The sequence below is a fragment of the Aphelocoma coerulescens genome, chromosome 2 (genome assembly GCF_041296385.1).
Source record: "Aphelocoma coerulescens isolate FSJ_1873_10779 chromosome 2, UR_Acoe_1.0, whole genome shotgun sequence".
NCBI lineage: Eukaryota > Metazoa > Chordata > Aves > Passeriformes > Corvidae > Aphelocoma > Aphelocoma coerulescens.
The window spans coordinates 89,999,481-90,018,677 of record NC_091015.1 but is presented as its reverse complement, the minus strand read 5'-3'; the positions used below and the strand labels follow the sequence as shown (position 1 = coordinate 90,018,677).

Below are 19,197 nucleotides of genomic sequence, written 5' to 3'. Positions count from 1 at the left end.
GGGCCTTATTTTTTTTTTAAACATGAATTGACAGTTTTGTTTGGGGCACTTTAGCAAGTGTAAAGCAAAGAAAAGTGGTGTGTGTGGTTTTTAACAGGCAATAATGAGTTCTTCAAGACAGTATAGCTGTAGCATCATTTTTTAAAGAAAAAATCTGAAATGTACTTCAGTAGGCCCATTCAGAGTACTGAACTGTCACAAGCATAAGGAATGTTTATAAAGATGTGTAAGTTTTCTCCCTAGACAGCTGTGCAAGTAGACAGGAGCTCTGCTGTCTTGGGGTGACTTTATGATGTGTGTCCCTTAGCACTGCTGTATGTCCAGACATGACTCCTGTGCCTTTCTGTGTCTTTAAAACTGGGTGTGAGATAAAGAAAAAAAGCCAGATGAATTTTTCAAAGCAGTTTGTGCTCCAAGGTCACTCTATCTCTCTGCACGCTTCTGCAGCAGCAAGCACGGAGGAAGCGCCCTTTGCTGCTTTTCAGCCAGCTTTCGGCTCCGTTTCTCCAGAGAGAGATGGAGAGATAGGTTTTTTTTCCCTGGGACTTCGACTTCTTCTCTTCTGGAACTGTTCAGAACTTTCCACTGAGGCCCAGAGGGGTCCCAGGCCAACGCAGCTCCGAAAAGGAGAGACAGATCATACCCAAAGAAAGGACTCTCTCTGGCGATTTACCAGATTCTCTCCATAGCGAGAGGTTTTATTCTCTAGCATTATTCTTTTCCCATTGTGCATTGTGTTTGTTAAATAAATAGGTTTTTCTCCTTTCACTTTCCCCCGAGGAAATTTTTTTTCCCCGAACCTGGTGGGGGAGGGAGGGCTGTAACCTGCCTTCTATCAGAGGACATTCAAATTTGGACATTCCTCCAAATTTGTCTCAAACTGGCACAAGTGTGAAAGGACTTGAGAGGAAGTAGGAATGAAGCATGAAACAGAGTTACAGGTAGGAGGTAAAGATGATGTTCCCATGTAAATGAGGGAGTTTGCCTGGCTCTTGTCAAATTTGTCTTGTGACTCGCACAAATAAGAGCTATTAGTGGTGTGAGTAAGTTAAAGTGTCCTATTAGATGCCCAGTCTTTAACAAAAACCTGACATGTGGTTTCAGTGGAATAATTTTCACTGGAACACATTACAGTTGGGATATAAATTCAGTACTGGACAAGTTATCTTATAAGGGAAAATGGTATCTGGTAGGAGAGGTTTGGAATTGATGAATGACATCATGCTGTACAATTAAAGTAGCGGCACAGCTGTGCTGGTGTCACACAGCTGACTGCTTCTATATTTATGTCTGGGCTATTAAAGTGCAATAACAACAGAAAGCACAGGACATGGCTGAAGGTTTTTCTGATAAAATGATGAGAAAAATCACAGATGTTTATTGAAGTGCTAGTGTCTTGTGCTTTCCAAGGAACAAAGCAACCATTTCCCTGTTTCACCATTTTAAAAGCACTGATGTAGCAAAGGTCTAGTTCCTGCAAACTGGCTTTGTTATGCAGAGGTGACACAGGGCAAGTAATGTAATGAAAAGGTTTAGCTGGAGTGCTCACATTATTGCCTGATTTATGAAATTGGGCCTCTTACATTTGAGAGAATACAAGAAAAAAGGCTGGCCTGTCATGCACACAGCTGTGGGCTGGAGCAGTTGTTGAACTGAGGCTGAAGGGACATGATTGAGACCCACAAGGACTGTGGTTCACATACTTCACCAGAGCAGGCCCTGTTTTCCTGAATTCAGGAATAGCCATGCTGCAGGATATTACTTGGAATATAATCTATTGCAGAAACGTGGAGGTTTTTTGCCTGTGCTAGGTGTCACTTGAATGTTCATAAAACAGCTATCCACATTCCTCATATTTGGTGTTTCCTGCAGCAGTCTTGCTCAGGCAGCTGAATTCTGCCTCATGGCTCTTCAGTGAAGGTACTGATGTGGGAACCCCAGAAGAGTGAGGGAGAATTTATGTGTTTGGTTTTTATAAGAGGAGGATGTGTCCAGGGATCAGTCTGCAGCTGGTCTTTTTTAATGTAAGGATTTATTTTTTAATGGCTAATTAGTTAAATTTTGTACTGATGCTTTTGCAGTGCTGCATTCTTCTAGAGACAGTTCTAGAGAAATTACTGGATGCAGAAATATCAATGTTATTGATAATTTTCTCCCCAAGCTGAGTTTTTCTGATGTGCTAAAGATGCTACTTATCTTCTCTTTCCTCTCAAAAAACAGTCTGTCAATAACCATGTATGAAACATGTTTTGATAGGGCAAAGAAACCCCCTCTCCTGCTACAAGAGAGAGAACACAGCTTGTGCTCAGCACAGAGTGGGAGTGTCCTGTGAGCTGTGTAGATTTCATGAACAATGATTACCAATGTTGTCTAAAGTACAGAAATTGCAGAGGGTGCTCTGGGAAAGCTGATTGCCTACAGCTCTGCTTACAGGGGAAATGCTGACAATTTTGGCAGGAGGGAAGGTGAAACTGATTTCCATGGGAAAACACAAACAAAGAAGGCTGTAACTTCCCCTCCCATACATTGGCCACAGTACAATTTGGGCTCCCCCAAGGAGGTAAAGCTGTCCTAAATGCTGTGTTGTTATGGGACTGTGAATGACATCTTGATTTACCTTGCAGTTGTTTGGAGTCGAGCTTTCTGACTTGGTGTGGTGTTTGTTCCTACCCTCTGTGAGTCTCTGGGGGCTGGGAACCCTGAGGATAGTGATTCCCTCAGATATGGTTAGAGCTGCCCTGGAGGACTCTGCTGAGCAGAGTTGCCCCATGGAGATGAGGAAGCCTTCCCTCAGCACCTGAACAGAAAGGGAAGCTGACTTTAAGGAGGCAATTACTTTAAGTTGCTGGAGACCCATTTAAGCTGTGGTTGCATTAGCAGCCCAGAAGGCCAACCTTGCCCTGGCCTGCATCAAAAGCAGTCGTGGCCAGCAGGTTGAGGAAGGTGATTCTGCTCCTCTACTCTGCCCTGGTGAGACCCCACCTGGAGTCCTGTGTCCAGCTCTGGAGTTCCCTGTTGAGGAATACCTTCAGTGCAGGTAGCTGGGGTGCAGCTATAGCTGGAGCTGCAGGATGAGCTCTGGGTGGGAGCCTCAGGCAAGAAGCCGTGAGGAGCTGACCCTTTGCATAACAAAGGGCCCAGGGACCGGTGGCCCATCTAGGTGACACTCAGAGACAGGACAGCAGCCAGAAGCCTCAGGAGGAAGAGCTGAGACTTTTGCACCCTTAGACGGTAAGGATACAAAAGATCAGGGGTCCTTTGTTCAGGATCCCTCCTTGGAGGCACCAGGTTGGACTTCTTCTGTGTTATTGTGCTGGAATTAAATTGCTTTATATAATGAGACATCTGAGGCCCTGCTATGGGAAATCTGGGGTCAAACTGATAAGGAAGCCTGGTCTGATTATGTGGGTGGGGTGTGCAGGGAGTCATGCGGGCACCCTTCAGCTCACTGGAGCCACCTGCTGTGAAGGGGCTTTGGCCCCAGCAGTGAGAGTCCCTGGCCTTGGGGGTGACTGCCAGAGAGTCTGGTGAATGGCCAGACTGGGAAGCTTCCTTAATATCCCCAGCACAGGAAGAACATGGACCTGTTTGAGTGAGTCCAGAGAAAGGCCATGAAGATGATTAGGGGGATGGAGCACCTCTCCTGTGAGGAAAGGCTGAGAGAACTGGGATTGCTCAGCATGGAGAAGAGAAGGCTCTGTCCAAGGGAGAGCTTATTGTGATTTTTCCATGCTTGGAAGGGTCCTAAAAGAAAGATGAGAAAGCATGTTTCAGCAGGGCCTGTTCTGACAAAAGAAGGGATAATGGCTTTAAAATGAAGGAGGGTCAATTTAGATTAGATGTGAGAAATAAGTTTTATACTACGAGTGGTGAGGCACTGAACAGGTTGCCCAGGGAGGTGGTGGGTGCCCCACCCTCTTGCCTGACACTCAAGGTCAGGATGGACAGGGCTCCAAGAATCCTGACCTAGTAGAAGATGTCCCTGTTCATTGCAGCAGAGGTTGAACTAGATGACCTTTTAAAGGTCCCTTTCAACTCAAACTGTTGTATGATTCTATAGTGATGTTTAGAAGGGGAGATACAGGCTTCCTCTACTGCTCGTGGCTGGAATAAAAGGTAATGTTGCAGCAGGAGGAGGGGGGAGGAAATTCTGGAGAGAAATGAATGGCTGGCCAGGCTGCCTCTTCTATATTGGTGGGTTTTTTAGAATCTCATGTGCCCTGATGCCATTTTAAAGACCTTAGATTCTGCAAGATGCTGCTGTGTAAAAAGTAGTTTCCAGTAAGGAAACAGTTCACTGGCTGACTGTGTGCTCATCTCAGCTTGTAGAAGAAGCTATTACATAGGTTAAAAACATTAACCCAAATACAAACACAACAAATGCAAATTTGGGAGCATGTGGTGTTCTCGGTGGTGGTGAGAAACTGGGCTGGTTTGAGACAGCAGCCTGCTGCTACTGTGGAGTCCTGTATGTATTTCACATCCCTGCTTCAGGACATGAGGCATCAGTTCATAGTTAAAGTACAGAGGTAGATTGCAAAGAGGCTGAAGCAAGATAAAACTTGCTAGATTTAAATATGAAGGCTGGTTGCATATTTTTCAACTGGATACATGATTCAAAGGTAAAAGGGTATTAATGCAATAATGACATGGTGCTACCAATTGCAGAAAGCCTCAGTGGTGTATTATGCTAAAAGAAATTTCCTACATTCACTCACAAGAGGTGGCTGGGACTTGACACCTTAAGTCTAGATGATTCCCATGAATTTATTTTCTGTGGGAACCTTCAATTGTTTCAAATACCTAGGTTGTCAAGTGTCTATCCTCTTGGCTAATCACCATGGTTGCATGTGGCAAATAATTAGTTTTCTTTTTCCTGCTGTGGTGAATGGTCTGTTCTTTTGGTTTGCTTTTCAAAGTCAGTGCCATAGCACTTAGCCCATGGCTTTGTCCATATGATGGATAGAAAACACTTCAAGCATAATCTGATATAGTGTATGTTACTGCACAGCCTTGGCAGATGCTCACTAATCACTTTCCAAAATGTTTCTTGAAGTTATCCAAATGTTACAAAAAAAAAAAATCTTGCTGATTATTGTTCTTTGGACCATTTGTTGTGGTCTTGGTTAAATTTCATCAGTACTTTCAAACGAGGGGGGGAAAAAGAGGAATTCAGTGGTATGTGGAATGGAGCAGTAAATGTCATTCTTTTTTCCTTGTGCTTATAGGCACAGGAGTGTTCAAAGAACACAACCTGTCTCCAATCCTCGTGTTGCCCTACAACATTTTAGTGGTCATTATTTGACTTTCTTTTGGCAAAAGTAATGGGTCTCTCCTTGGTCCTTCATCAAAACTTTTGTATGACAAACTCCATGACATAATGAACTAAATGTTGTTGATATTTTGATGTGGTAAAGATTACTTTCATTTTCAATGAAGAAAAAGAGATCACAAGGAAACCCCTTCTAGGAACAGAGCCCAACCTTTGCAGACATTCCAAATGTTGCAGATGGTATAAAATAATGCCTAAGGTAACCTGTAGTGCTAGATAAACTACTGACAATAAAATTCTAATGCCAGGCTAAGCAGCAGTTAAGGATATGAGAGTGATTAGATAAACAGCAGGGATTTTTTTTTTCTATTATTATGGACTGTTGTTTACTAGAACTGGCAACTATGAGGCTATGAAGTACTTTGCTTAGGAATATCTCTTGGCTAAGATTTGATAGAGTAGGGCAAGTAGCATCATACAGTAATTCATTTCTATGAAATCAAGGGCAAAAGTTCATGATCTTAGCCTATCTGGTGACCCCATGTGTGAAACTTTCCATGTGTGTGGATCCCTCATCTGCCAGACAATGCAGATGTTTGGAGAAGCAAAGTGCACAAATTGTTTCTGTGTGCTGTGATTAGGTGTTTAAGTTGCCTGGGGCTTGCCAACCCTCTGAATGGCTAATCTTAGAGAGGCAGAGTTAAAAACTAATTGCAACTGAATTTGATGTCCTTCTGGTTTATATCATAAACTGATGATTTTTTTGGACACAAGTAATCCCTGTAGGCTTAAGAATTTAAAGGTGTGATGAAAATTTTTTCCATATATTCGTAACTATATATGTTTGCAGTATTGAAAGGGGTTTTTGCCTGGAAATTTCTATGCCGAAGAGGACAAAATTATCTTCAGGGTATTTTGGAATAAGAGAAGCCTCTGTCATTAAAAGAGAGAAAAATATAAAACTTTTGAGAAAGACTGCTTATACCACAGACAATCTTGTGTAAAACAGGGTTTACAGGCCTGAATCCCAGTTTTAGTTGTCAGCTGTTTAATTAAAAGAATGGTTTCTGAAGGAGGCTTGTACTTGCATTCTTACTATAATTATAGCCTTATTTTGTCTGCCTAGGTGGTGTAAAAATATTTTAAAAACAAAGCTACCGTAAGTTAATTACTATCTTAGACACCAATGTCCCACATAGCTTCACAGAGTCAAGGAATAGTTGAAGTTAGAAGGGGCCTCTGGAGATCATCTAGTCCAAGCTTCTTGCGTAAAGCAAGTCAATAAAATCAGCTTGATCAAGACACTGTCCAACTGGATTTTAAATTTAACCAAGAATGGAGGCTCTACAACCTGTCTGGGCAACCTACTTCAGTGCTTTACCACCACCAAAGAAGTTCTTGTTTATTTTATGTTTAAGTGGATCTTCTGGTATTTCATTTTGATCCCATTGTGTCTTCTCCACTTACTGCATACCACGGAAGAGAGTCCAGCTTTATTTTCTTTTTCCCTTCTCTTCAGGTGTTTATACACACTGATATGGTGGTCTGACCCAACCAGTTGCCAGGTGCTCAGCAAGCCACTCCATCTTTCCCCTCCTCAGCTGGTGAGGGGAGAAAAAAATATAATGAAAGGCTCATGGGTTGAGATAAGGACAAGGAGAGATCACTCACCAGTTACCATCATGGGCAAAACCAACTTGAAGAAATGAACTTCATTTATTTATTATCAATCAAGTCAAGATAATGAGAAATAAAACCAAATCTTAGAATACCTTCCCCCCACCCCTCCATTCTTTCTGGGCTTAACTTTGCTCCCAGTTTCTCTATCTCCGCCCCACAGTGGTGCAGGGGAACAGGGAATGGGGACTGCAGTCAGATCATCACACATCTCTGCTGCTCCTTTCTCCTCAGGGAAGGAGGAGCACTCCTCACATTCTTCCCCTGCTCCAGTGTATGGTCCCTTCTGTGTGGTGCAATCCTTATGGAACAGGTTTCTCCAATGTTGGTCCTCCATGGGGTCACAAGTCCTGCTTGTGTCCAGCAAGGGCTTCTCAAAGGGTCACGGCCTCATTTGGGCATCCACCTGCTGCAGCATATGGTCCCCCATGTGCTATGAGAGAAATACATTTTCTTGAACAAATTAATTTGCTAAGAAAACTTAAAGTTTTATTTCCTGTCCTCCTTTAGCAGTTATGGATGAAGAAAGTAACTCTTACAACTCATTATCTGGCTGGTACTTGCAGCTTCTCTAACGTGTTCAATTTTCTCACGAGTACAAGTTGCTTTAGTTTCCTGAATACTCTATTTCTTGGTATTTCTTTCAAAGCTACGATACCCAACATATAAACCATCTAGATAAAAACCTGCATCCTGAATGCTGTGAGAAGTTGTGCATTTTGCTGTGGTACTTGGTGGGAGAATTACAGAATGTGCAACTAGGCCAGTAAGTAAAATCAAAGTGTGCCAAGTATTTCCTTTAGGAAAGTTTATTTTAAAGCTCTTTTAACACATAATTAGGCTATCTTAGCAATGCATGCACTTTCCTTAATGCAGTGATGAGAAAACTGTTTAGTTAACTGCTAGTGGTTGTCTAGACATCCTACTGGAATCTCCCAAGTTGAAATTTAATTAAATGGAAGGAATCTCAATGTTTCTAGACAGAAATACTTGACTTGAGTGTCTTCTTGACATCTTCTTGAAGATGTGGTTTGCAGGAGAACTTACCTTCTCCTATCCCTACAGGAACTGTATCTTCTTTTTGAATTAGATACTGAATAGAGGAGATATGGTCATATCATCAAGACAGTTTGAGTTCAAGAAGTGTTTGGACAACATTCTCAGGCACATGGTGTGACTTTTGGAGTGTCTTGTGCATGGCCAGGAGCTGGAGAGTTGGACTTGATCATTCTAATGAGTCCCTTTCAACTCAGTATATTCCATGATTCTGTGATTCTATGACTACGATGCCCCTGGCAAAAGAATCAAATATGAATCGTGTAAAATTGCTTTCCTGTACACTCTAAGATCCTACTGAGATATAAAGTATCTTTTCCTAGAGAATATATTTGGAAGAAAAAAGTATCTATAGCCTCTTGTAGGTTTCTTCATTTATGCAAGGAAGAGTGATAATATCACTTGATTTGGATAAAGAAACTCAGTCCATAGTATAGTACCTAGTATAGTACCAGGGGATCAGATCCAGCCAGCACAGGTTTAGGAAAGGCAGGTCGTGCTAGACCAGATGATCTCCTTTTATGACCAGTGACTCACCCAGTGGATGAGGGAAAGGCTGTGGATGTTGCCTATCTGGCAGCAAAGGCTTCAATAGTGCACAGAGATCTGGGCAGGCTGGATTGATGTGCTGAGGCCAGTTGTATGAGGTTCAACAAGGTCAACAACACAGAGACAAGTTATTCCAATACCCTATGGTATTTAAATTATAACCCAACCCCAAACACCAGTAAGGAGTGCCTCCATTTCATAAACCATATTTTCACCTCTGCTCTTATATCACAATTGGCGTGTTCTTTTGAGGTCTCCTTTCAAGTCTTTCAACACCTACCCTTCAATCCTGTCTGAAATACTTAAGCCTCTGTTGGTAGTTCTGTACTGCAGATGAGGTCAAATTCAGCCCAGGGCCAGTGTTTACAAAGGTAGAAAAGCTAAAACTTCTTCTTTGAAGAGCAGTAGGAGGAGACCTATATTAGCTCTCAGTTCTTCTACACCAGTAAAAAACCCATTATTTGTGGGTTTCATTTGGGCAGTTTCTCTTCTATAGGATCATCTTATTTCTTCCTGTAGTTACTCACCCCTGACCATGCTGGATTCCAGAAACAGGATGCCAGTTTCCAGGCCTGGAGCTGGAGGGAGTTTTGGGGCCACATCTGCTTGTGATAGTGGTTGACCTGTGGGGCATGTGCTGTGTTTGAAGCACTGAGTTGCTATCTGAGGAAGGAGATGAGAAGGGGGGACACAGTGACAGAGTCTCCACAGAGTGTTTGCAGAGATGAGGCCCAAACCACACAATACAAAGAAGGTGACCCAGGTAGACACCAGGCTTGAAGGAGTGGTGGGTAGTGACTCCCAAGAAGGGAGAGGCTGGAAGCTTCTGGCTCAGCAGCAGGAGAAGGCTCTTTCTTCTCTTTGATCCGCATTTAAAAACTGGGTACTGTGCCATGCATGAGAATGAACTGCATTGAGTCAGACATCAGAGCCAGCTGGGCCTCAACAGAGCACTGGTACCAAGAGGAAGTGATGGGCATTAGTGGTTGGAGATTCATATTTACATTGGATAGAAGCACTGAGCTGCCAGCCAGACCTGCTGTTACAAAAGGTTTGTAGCTTGCTGGGGCCCAGATCTAGTGTGTTTTATGTGACTGCTAAAATTCATTTGTCCTTCAGAGTGCTACCCTTCACTGATTGCCTGCAGGGCATCTATGACACTACCAAGTGATACCTAGAACAAATTAAGAGGGACTGTGAAGCTCTGAAGGCAAAGGTGAAGGATGTGAGAGCTCAGGTTATCTTGTCCTCAGCCTCAAGGGTGAAAGGGAAAACTTGTGTAGGAATGGATGCCTCTTGTAAACTAACAAGTGGTGGTGTGGCTGGAGTTGCACAAGATCCTTTGGCTTTTGTGACTATATTTCCCTTTTCAAGGAATAGCAGATGGGGTTCCTGTGACAAAATGAGATGAAACTGCCCTTAACTATGGAATTGACAACATAGTGTAAAGGGCTTTAAACCAGACACAGGGTGACGGCAGTTTAACAACAGAAAGAACAGAAGTTAGGGGTGGCAAATATATGGAGCAAGGTGGTTGAAGAGAGCTCCCAGGAAAAGCAAAAATGCTCCCAAGAGGCCAGCCCCAAGCACTTGCATGAGTGCATGCAAAATGCAGAAACAAATGGGAGGCAGGAGCTCGGTGTGCTGGTGCAGGGCTGTGATGACTCCGGAGTAACTGAGACGCTGGGGAACAGACCGTGTGACTGCGTACAGGCTGTCTGGGCAGGATGGCTTGGGAGGGAAGGAGTGGCAGTTGCTTTCAATGAAGGAGTGCTCCTAAAACCATATGTGGGATTTTGGAGTGAAAGATGTGGCAGTCTGGGACACAGACTTGCACCTGACTACCACTGGGTACTGACCCTTCAGGATGAAAACCAGACAAGTTTTTATCCTTTTGCTAGTAACCAGATGCTTTAACTGCCAAATGTAATAATGGCAGTAAGGCTTGTAGACCACAGCAATAACATAGTTGCTTATGAAAACACAGAACCTCATGTGCCTCAGGTGCCATATTCAGGTTCTTAACTGTGTTGTACTTTCCATTTACATCTTGCCCATGTCTGGGTCTCTGATGTGTTGTGAGGACAGTCCAGCTGTAGGGTTGGGACTGAAGTGCTGTTGTCAGCAACACTTCTTGTGGGTTATCTAAAATAGATGCATTCTGATTTCACACCTTCTTGGTTATGTCTCTTTGTGAAGCAGAAAAATGTTAATCCAGCAGAGTCCCACTGCCAAGTCACTGGAGGAATTGAAATGGGATCAGAAGTCTCTCGGTTACTTCCCCTCTTTTCATTCCTACAGAGTTAGTATAGGTGAATCTGCTTCGTGAGCTGGTGCTGGTAAAGTAAAGCTGGCTCTTAATGAATAGAGGTCATAGTGCCAAAAAGCCATCCTGCTTCACATTAGGTTTTTTCCCCCACTCCTTCTGGAAAAAGGAGGAAATTTCCAAGCAGAGTGGATATTTGCAGAATGTTTTGTAGTTTATGCTATACCTTCCTTTCTGGAATATTATAACAAATGTGTCTAGCAGGTGCAGACATTAAATCAAAAAGTAAAAATGTAAAGAAAATCTCTAGTAACTAGTAAATATGTATTTCAGTTTACTTAACACCTGCTCAAATCTCTGACAGCTGAAATCAGAATGCCTATTAGGACAAGATGTAATTTTCATGTCTTTCTCAGCTGAGGTTTGTTGTAGAAATGGGACCAACTATTCAGTCTTTCTTCAATCTCACTTGCTTTTAAAGGACCACAGCTTACTACTGTAGGTAGGAGAAATCAAGTCCTGGGATATATTCTTCTAGGGAAAAACTAGTAACAGATGATTCTGGTACAGGATGCTGAAGGCTTTTCCAAGGAATTATTTTTAAAAAACCCAATTTGCTACAGTCCTACCACCAAAGTCAAGGTGAAAATATCTCTGAATAAGTTTAGTTATTTGCATGGTCTGCTAGACTAGAAAATTAGTAAGTTTTATAAACAGTAAAAACATGAGAAAAGCATCAGCTTTTACTATGCTATTTGCTAGCATGCTTTTCTGTTTTTATAGGTGGCTCTGAATGTTGGTCTTGCCTTTGGAGTATTTTGTATTCAAAGAAAATTAATCTTGAATTACAAAAAAACTTTAATATTGTATAACATAAATTGGCTTCTACAGCCACTGTGGCTAAGAGTCTTAAAGAGCTCTTTGCTTCCTGACTTGCTGATATATAATTCCAACATGTTTATGCTTATTTAACTTTGGAATTGCACTCAAATTTCATACTCTATTATGAAAATATATTGTCAAAAAAAAAAAAAATCTGAATTGCTTTCTAAATGAGTAGAATTGGCAGGAATTTTACAACTGAATGAGGGCTTGAAAGTCTAGTTGTTTAGTAAGATCATGCCCTGCTAATTAAATCTATACTTTTCAAAGCATTCAAACCAGTAATTTTTCTTCAGTGTATTTAATATTGCTTCTTAAGGAGAATAACTGCAGTCTTATGAAATCTGAAAGGTGGAAGGATGGTTTAGTTTCCAAATTTGTGCTGGAATCAAAACTGTTGAATTAATACTTGTGTTACTATGTTAAAAAGGTTATCAGTGGAGGGTCTACTTTATTCCACAAAGAAAGAGTAGAGGGTATTTAGACAAGACTTACAGCTGATTTTAGAAAACAAGCAAACTACTTCTTGTCTTTTTTTTTTTTTTTTAATTCATGACTTTCACAGAAATTTTCTTTTCCAGTGGGAGACTTGCAAGGAAACTTTTTCAATAACTTTCCTTTTTTTCTGAAACATTTTGGTATGAAGCAAAACTCAAGAAGTTTACTTCCTCTGTAAGTCACAAGCCTTGTAACTCTACTTCTTAAAAGGCATAAATATGCTTCCAAGTATATCCTAAGACAATTCCCCCACAAAAGATGCGAGAAAAGACTGCTAAAAAGTGATGCCAAAGTTTTAGTGGTCTAACAGTAAAGAGCTAAAGGCATTGTAAAACTGAATTCTGTTTCCTTACAGTAATGATAAAGTAATTTAAAAATTGCAGACCACAATTGCTGCCATATGACTGCCATTCATTATCTGCCTTAAACAGAACTTTAGCAAACTATAAACAAATCTGTACCATTGATTGTATGCATACTTGGCAACTCTGTAATTTACATCAAATATTGCATATGTCTATAACTTCCATAATCACCACAGCTGGAGCTTTCATTTTATTTTAGAGGGCATGAATATTGGTGGTAAATATGTACAGTTGACTTTATATGTATAATCGTAATTTTAGGCATAGATATTATTTTGTACATGACTGTAGCTGATAATCCAGACCACTCAGTTATGTGATTTACTGTTTAGCATAATTTCCTGAATGCTTGTTAAGAGGTGGACTTGTAGGAAACTTGTTTACCAAGGCACTGAGTGGCTTAGGAAGCCAAACATCCACTGTTTAATTTTGTTTCTTTGTAATTATGAAATCTTATAGGACCAACGGATTCTTCCTGGGGGTGGCGAAGAGTCAGTGTGGGGAAGCTGATTTATTTTTGTCCTGTGGATTCTGAAATGAGGCTATTGAAGCACCTCCTCTGAGAAGACTGACCAGTGCAGCCAATTATTATCCCAGGAAGGAACACTTAGCAGAAATTCAAGATGGTGCTTTTAAGGATGCAGACTTAAATACTAAACCATGAAGGTGGATAACAGCAATGATTAAGGTGAAGTCTCCCCTGTCTCAGGCGGATGAGAGAGAGAGAAACCTCATGGGTGGAGAATTGAGATACCTTCCAAATATCTTCTACTATGTTCAATAAATCTGAACTTTCTCGTGTCTGAGAATAACTGAAGTCTGTCTCAATGGCTCCCTGAAATAAGACTGCTGTGCAATCTTTTGGGTTTGGTTTGTGGTGTATCGTTGTGGTTATTGGTGAGGGTTTTGGGTTTGTTGTTTTTGGTTTTTTTGGTCCTCACTGAAATTCTGCTTTTGAACTTTTAAGTGGTGGAAAGCTGCCAAATTGTGTATTGCCCAGAGACTACCACCAGATAGCAGTGTTGTTTCTGTGCTTAATGAGGCAGGAATTGATCTTAGCAAAGTATCAGCCTTGTATTAAAGGAAAGGCTGATGAAATTGACTTCCTTCTTGGTACGGGCTGGTATGTGTTTGGCTCACATATCTTATTAGAGCAACTAAATTTAAATTAAAGAAAAAAAACCCGGAATTTGTTTTAACAGATTTTGACACTGAAATCAAACATATGGTGTCAGGGGATACCATGACAAGTTTGGGTTCATTTGGTATGCTTTCTATAGTAATATTTTACCTTTATAATAGCATAATATGAGGCACGTGCCCAATAAATGAAAAACCAAACTGCTCTCCACAGTTCAGTCCGTATTTCACAAATGTAACTTCAGTTTTGAATTAAATATCCATTTTTTCTACCCTCAGTTTGTCAGGTTGTCGGGGTTGGCACTCAACACTGGAGTGTGTCTTCTAAGAATTTTTATGTCTGCAGGGTGCAAGAGTCATAACCTGTGAACTGTTCATAATTTTTTTAATAGTGCAGTTTTTGTCTTCATGTTGCAAAATTAACTGTGATGTCACCTTGCCAAAGTCTAATGCAGAAGTTCCAAGAGTGAATAAAGGAACTAAAATATTACTGGCTATGCAGTTATCTTTGGACAGTCTCCAGGATGAAGATGTTTTTTCATTGTAAACTACTAGAGGTCTCAGTGTGAGACCATTTCTTCAGACCCACCACAGGGACCCCATGAGTGCCAGACCTAGAGGGGGAGGAAAATTATTGTCAAATACTCAAAGAAATCCAGCAAGTGTGGTCTCATCACCACATAAATCCCTGTGTAAGTCAATTTTGCAGCATGGTCTCTTTGTTAAGGCCTCTCTTTAAAGCTGCAGTGTCAAACATCTGAAGTCAGAACAAAAATGTATGAAAGATTGCCTTGGGCAAGTGGATTTTCAACTCTGCAAGTGCAGTACCTCCTTGTTCAAATGGATGAACACTTCATAAATAACTTCATTATTTTCTCATTTAAGAATAGGGGGTTTACTCCCAATTATTCAAGGTGTGATGTATTAGCAGGCGTGTTGTTCGTCAGTAGCTCCTGGCACTAAAATGTCATTGTTGCATGAAAGTAGGAAGAAGACCAAATGATTGATGAAGTATTTTGTTTTTATGTGTTACAAGGATCAGAACCTCTGAAACTCTGCCTGTATCTGCAATGTAAACAAAGCATTCCTTCCAAGGAATTGACTTAAAGATGATGAGTGGGTACCTTACAGTGGCCAGCAGGTGCTTACTATCTTGTCCTTGAGAGTACCAAGAAGTACTCTCAAGTCGCCTCCCCAGCCCAATTTCAGACTGGCTTTTGGTAGTTTTGCCTCATCTCTTAATGTGACACCTATGACCTTTCCAAGCACCAGTTTCTTTGACCAGACTGGGAAAGCTCAAGTGCATTTGTAGTCAACCTTGCACCTTCCTAGAGCATTCCCTGGTGTCATGCTCTAGAAGGTATGGGATGCGTATTTGAATGTATACTTCTAAATAAAAGAGCATTTTAACTGTTTTTTCCCCTACTCATATCTCTGCCCTTAGCAAGTGTAGTTTTCTCAGTATATCATTCTGAGGCATTTTGTGTGTACTGTTGTTGTAATTTGCTTTCTTCAGAACAACTATTATCATTTCTTCACAGTCACAGAGTATTCATGTTGGACTATAAGTTAGACTGATTTTTAGAGCAGGAATGTACATGTCATTGAATCTTAACTTAAAAACTCCATCAAAAGCAGGTAATTTACAATTTTTATTGATAGGAATCAATAAAAGACTTTAATTTACAAACAAATATTTTTCATATAGAGGTAGCACAAAGACTAAATACTAAATCAGCAGATAATTAGACTAATTAAGAATAAGATGTATGCAAAGCACCTGTGTTACCCTGGCTAGCATCACCTGCACTCAGGCTGTTATTTTTTTCAGGTACTTGTTTTGCTCACTCCACTTGGCTTTGGCTCCTAATAATTGTTTTTTATAGTTAGGTTCAATGCCCTTATTCAAAGTATTTTTGTGAAATTTGAAATCTCTTCTCTTTGGAGACTGTAAAATTAGGTAAACGGATTGGCAATTTGTGTTATCATGGGAAACAATCAGCTTTTAGAGGGAGCTCAGTGTTTAATTATGTTAGAAAGTCTTTGGCGCTCTTGTTTTTGCTTCCTTTTGTTTCATTGTTTTTGTTCCCAAGCCCTTTCAGGACTCAGAGTGCACTTTATATATAATAATGCCTTTATTACCCTGGCTACATTTACCTGGGTTCCCCACCCTCACCTCTGCCCACGAGCCCAAGCTCTATTTAAGCTCAGGCCTGGGTTTTTGAGGATGGCTTGAAGTGTGGGTTTGTGCCTTCGGAGCCATCTTTGGAGTTCCTGATTTGTTTATGGACCTGGTCTTGTTAGCACAGGTTTGTCTGATGGCCTGGGCTTGGGCATTGTTCCTAAGCCTATATTGCTTGGGCTTAGGCTGTGCATTGCCATCATTCTTATCAACTTTGGTTGCTGTTTTTTGTCTGTTACAGAGCTGCTGCTCCTTGCTGTTCTCCAGGTCTGTTTTGTAGCATTGCTGGTGTGTTAATAGTATGTAGCTAGTAGAGCAATTGATAGTATGGAGCAATGTGTATGCTGGAACTTTTCTTTGCAGATGGGGACTTTCTTGTTTGGCAGCTGTTTCCTTGTAAGGTTTTGTATTTTACTTGCCTGCTGTCCAAGTTCTCAGTAGGCCACTGTTGGTTGGTGTGGGTGTCTGAAACTATTAGAAGTTTTGAGTAATTATCACGTATTGTCATCTCCTGTAAGTTATTGTTGTGCAGTCCTGCTTGCATACCTTTAGTCACAGTTTAATTATCTAATGGAATGTGGAATATTTATTTGGTTTTAAAAATAAAGAAATAAGCACATTCTAAAAAGTACTCATGATTAAAGGTTATTATTACTATTTTTGGAGACACCCTGAAACTTGTGTCATTTCCCTAGTGTAAAGTCCTTGCAAAGCATGTTAATATTTGTCATAGCAATTCTTTAGTCTTTTATTTATACTTTTATACAAAGGTTGAGAGAAAGTACAAGAAACAAAGCTTTAATATAGTATTTCTTTACTGGGAAGGAGTTTTGTTATGGAAGGGGCATAGCTAGCAGTTGCAGCTAGATGGTAATTTTGATTAAATGGGATGGAACTATTCTTCACCTGTCAGCTATTGTGGAGAGGTCTATGAGCACCTTCAGTTTTCTGAGACATCTGAGGTCTTACTATTATCTGAGAAAGGCTGGTTAAGTTGGTGAAATCTGACTTCAGCTTAGTACCAGTAATTTGATAGAGATCTACCCCATGCAGTGGTAAGTCTTGAATTCTGTTAAACTGTTGTGTTCTCAACTGAGTGTAATGTATTTGTTTTTTCTGCTATAAAAATTGTCTTTCAGGCATCAAATGCACTGTGGTATTAATAGAAGTCATCTGTGCTCTTTGAGAGGAACAAAGTAGACAGGGACTAAGACAGCAAGAAAGTTAGGAAAATCCTGGAATAGGTTGCATGAGGGCAGTCTAAAGTAGGAAAGACAGTAGGAAGGGAAAAGCAGGCATTCTTAGAACAAAAACCTGCCATTTCTGTGTCCTCACAGTAATGCATGCATTCCTTATGGAAATGTGAAATGATTCTACAGATATTTTTGAGTTGTTATATGTGAAAAACGAGCTTCACTTTTTGTAAAATTTGAAGGAAAGTTTAAGAAAAGGGACAATTAGGAGACAACAGCACACAGGGCGCTACGGCCGGGTGCTTCGGCAGAGAGCCAAAGGCACACCTTTACGTCCAAAAGATTGGCTTTAAGAGTACAGCGCTTATTTCGTATTCATCACCGTCATGCATCATTCATTCATTCTTTGGAATTGCTGAGTATCATCTCATCAGTCTTATCTTGTTCCTTGCCTCATTCCTCTGGTTTCGGGTTCTTTTCTTCTGATAAGATTTTCCAGGAATGTGAAGACCCTCCCCAAACTGAGCACCCAAACTGCAGCCATTCTACAGCATTACATTACAGAATCCAGGCAAAGCTTTTCTAACATTAAGGAACATGAAAAAACCAACATCACAATCCATTCATAACAATTCTGGAACACGCGAAAAGCCAACATCACAATACCATTGATAACAGAGGGATCCGCCGGACGGAGCCGCGGTGATGCGGCCCGCCCGCGGAGTGATCCGCCGGAGGGACTATTTGTGATGCGTCCTGCCCGCGGAGGGATCATCCAGGAGGGACTATTTGTGATGCGATCCTGCCCGCGGAGGGATCAGCCAGGAGGGACTATTTGTGATGGTCTAAGCGCACAAAATCTTATTTACTTCTGTTATAGTTGAGCAGAGAAGGGGAAATTAAAACTTCATTTTCATAAGGTGAAATAAGGATTATTGAGGAAAATGGAAAATTTCAAGGCAAAACAGGTCCACAATTAAACAGTTACAGTATAAAGAAGATTTATTACTAACAGAATTAAAAATAAAAATAAAAAATAAGAAATTAAAGTAACTTTCAAACACCTTTTTCTTTCAGTACCCTCTCTCTTTCTACTAACCTGTGCAAGGGAAACAAACATGGGTTTTCGTCAGTGTTTCATTTCTTGAGTCTTTTTTTAAGGAAAAGAGTCTCTTCTGCTGTGCCGTGGGATTCTTCACAAAACAATAGTCTGCCCAAAAATCTGCTGCAGTGAAAAAATATCCCTCCCATGAATCTTGCAGTCTTCCCACACTGCCAGTCACAGGCCATAATAGCCATGGGGTTTAGTCTTTTAAGGATGAGCTACTTCAGCCTGAAAGCAAAGGCTCTCTTCTTCAATCTCTAAAAGGCTTCCACAACATCTATGGGCTCTGGCGTTGAGCACTTTTTCAGAAGCTGTGAGTGTAATTTTGGATCCCCCCATGTACTTTAATGAATTATGGAGAAACAGTTTGTAATATTACAGTCCTCACCATGGCTTGCAAGGAGAATTTAAGCTCCTACGCTGGAAGCGCCTACGCCCTCTTTCCCTTCCTTCACAACTGACCTTGGAGTTGCCATGTTAGCCTCTTTCATGACTCTAGCTTTCCCTTCTTTCTGACTTGGAAGAAAAATTGGCATCTTCAAGCCTTCAGCTGAGAAGTTGATCTCACTTGGACCTGGCACAGGTCTGTGGAAGCCTTTTTGTGACTCTCAGATGTGTCTTGTATATTCCTAGCTTTTTGACTGTACCACAGGCTCCTTTAGTGAAGTCCCACTTTCTGCTTCTCTTTTCCTAAATACTCCCTTCCCTAGCAGTCTGGAAACTTCCTTTGTCCAAGAGAATTGGACATAAAATTCTCATACACAGCTCCTAGATTTAGGAAAAAGTCTCTGAAGGCTCCTGAATCTTCTGAAGTAGAGCACCCCAAGTAATTACCAGTTGTGTTTGAAGCAGCAAAGTGGCTGGCACAAGTGATCTTAAACAAGAGTTTGCTAGATCTTTAATGATGAGGGAATGAGTCTGATCCTGGTAATCATTAGCTGGTGAGGATCTGCTTAAAGCCCCTGAACAGAACGAGAACAGATGTTCTCGTTGGCATGTACAATGCCTGGTG

General features: G+C 41.0%; 1 long non-coding RNA gene across 1 annotated transcript in view; it reads left to right on the top strand.

The window, feature by feature from the left end:
• The window catches only part of LOC138105811 (uncharacterized), a 49,750-nt gene extending 35,574 nt beyond the window's left edge, over positions 1-14,176 (top strand). Inside the window, exons 2-3 of the long non-coding RNA XR_011148702.1 lie at positions 12,284-12,374; positions 13,025-14,176. This is a non-coding gene — a long non-coding RNA (uncharacterized lncRNA). The remainder of the gene's footprint in view (positions 1-12,283; positions 12,375-13,024) is intronic.
• Positions 14,177-19,197: the final 5,021 nt, after the last annotated feature.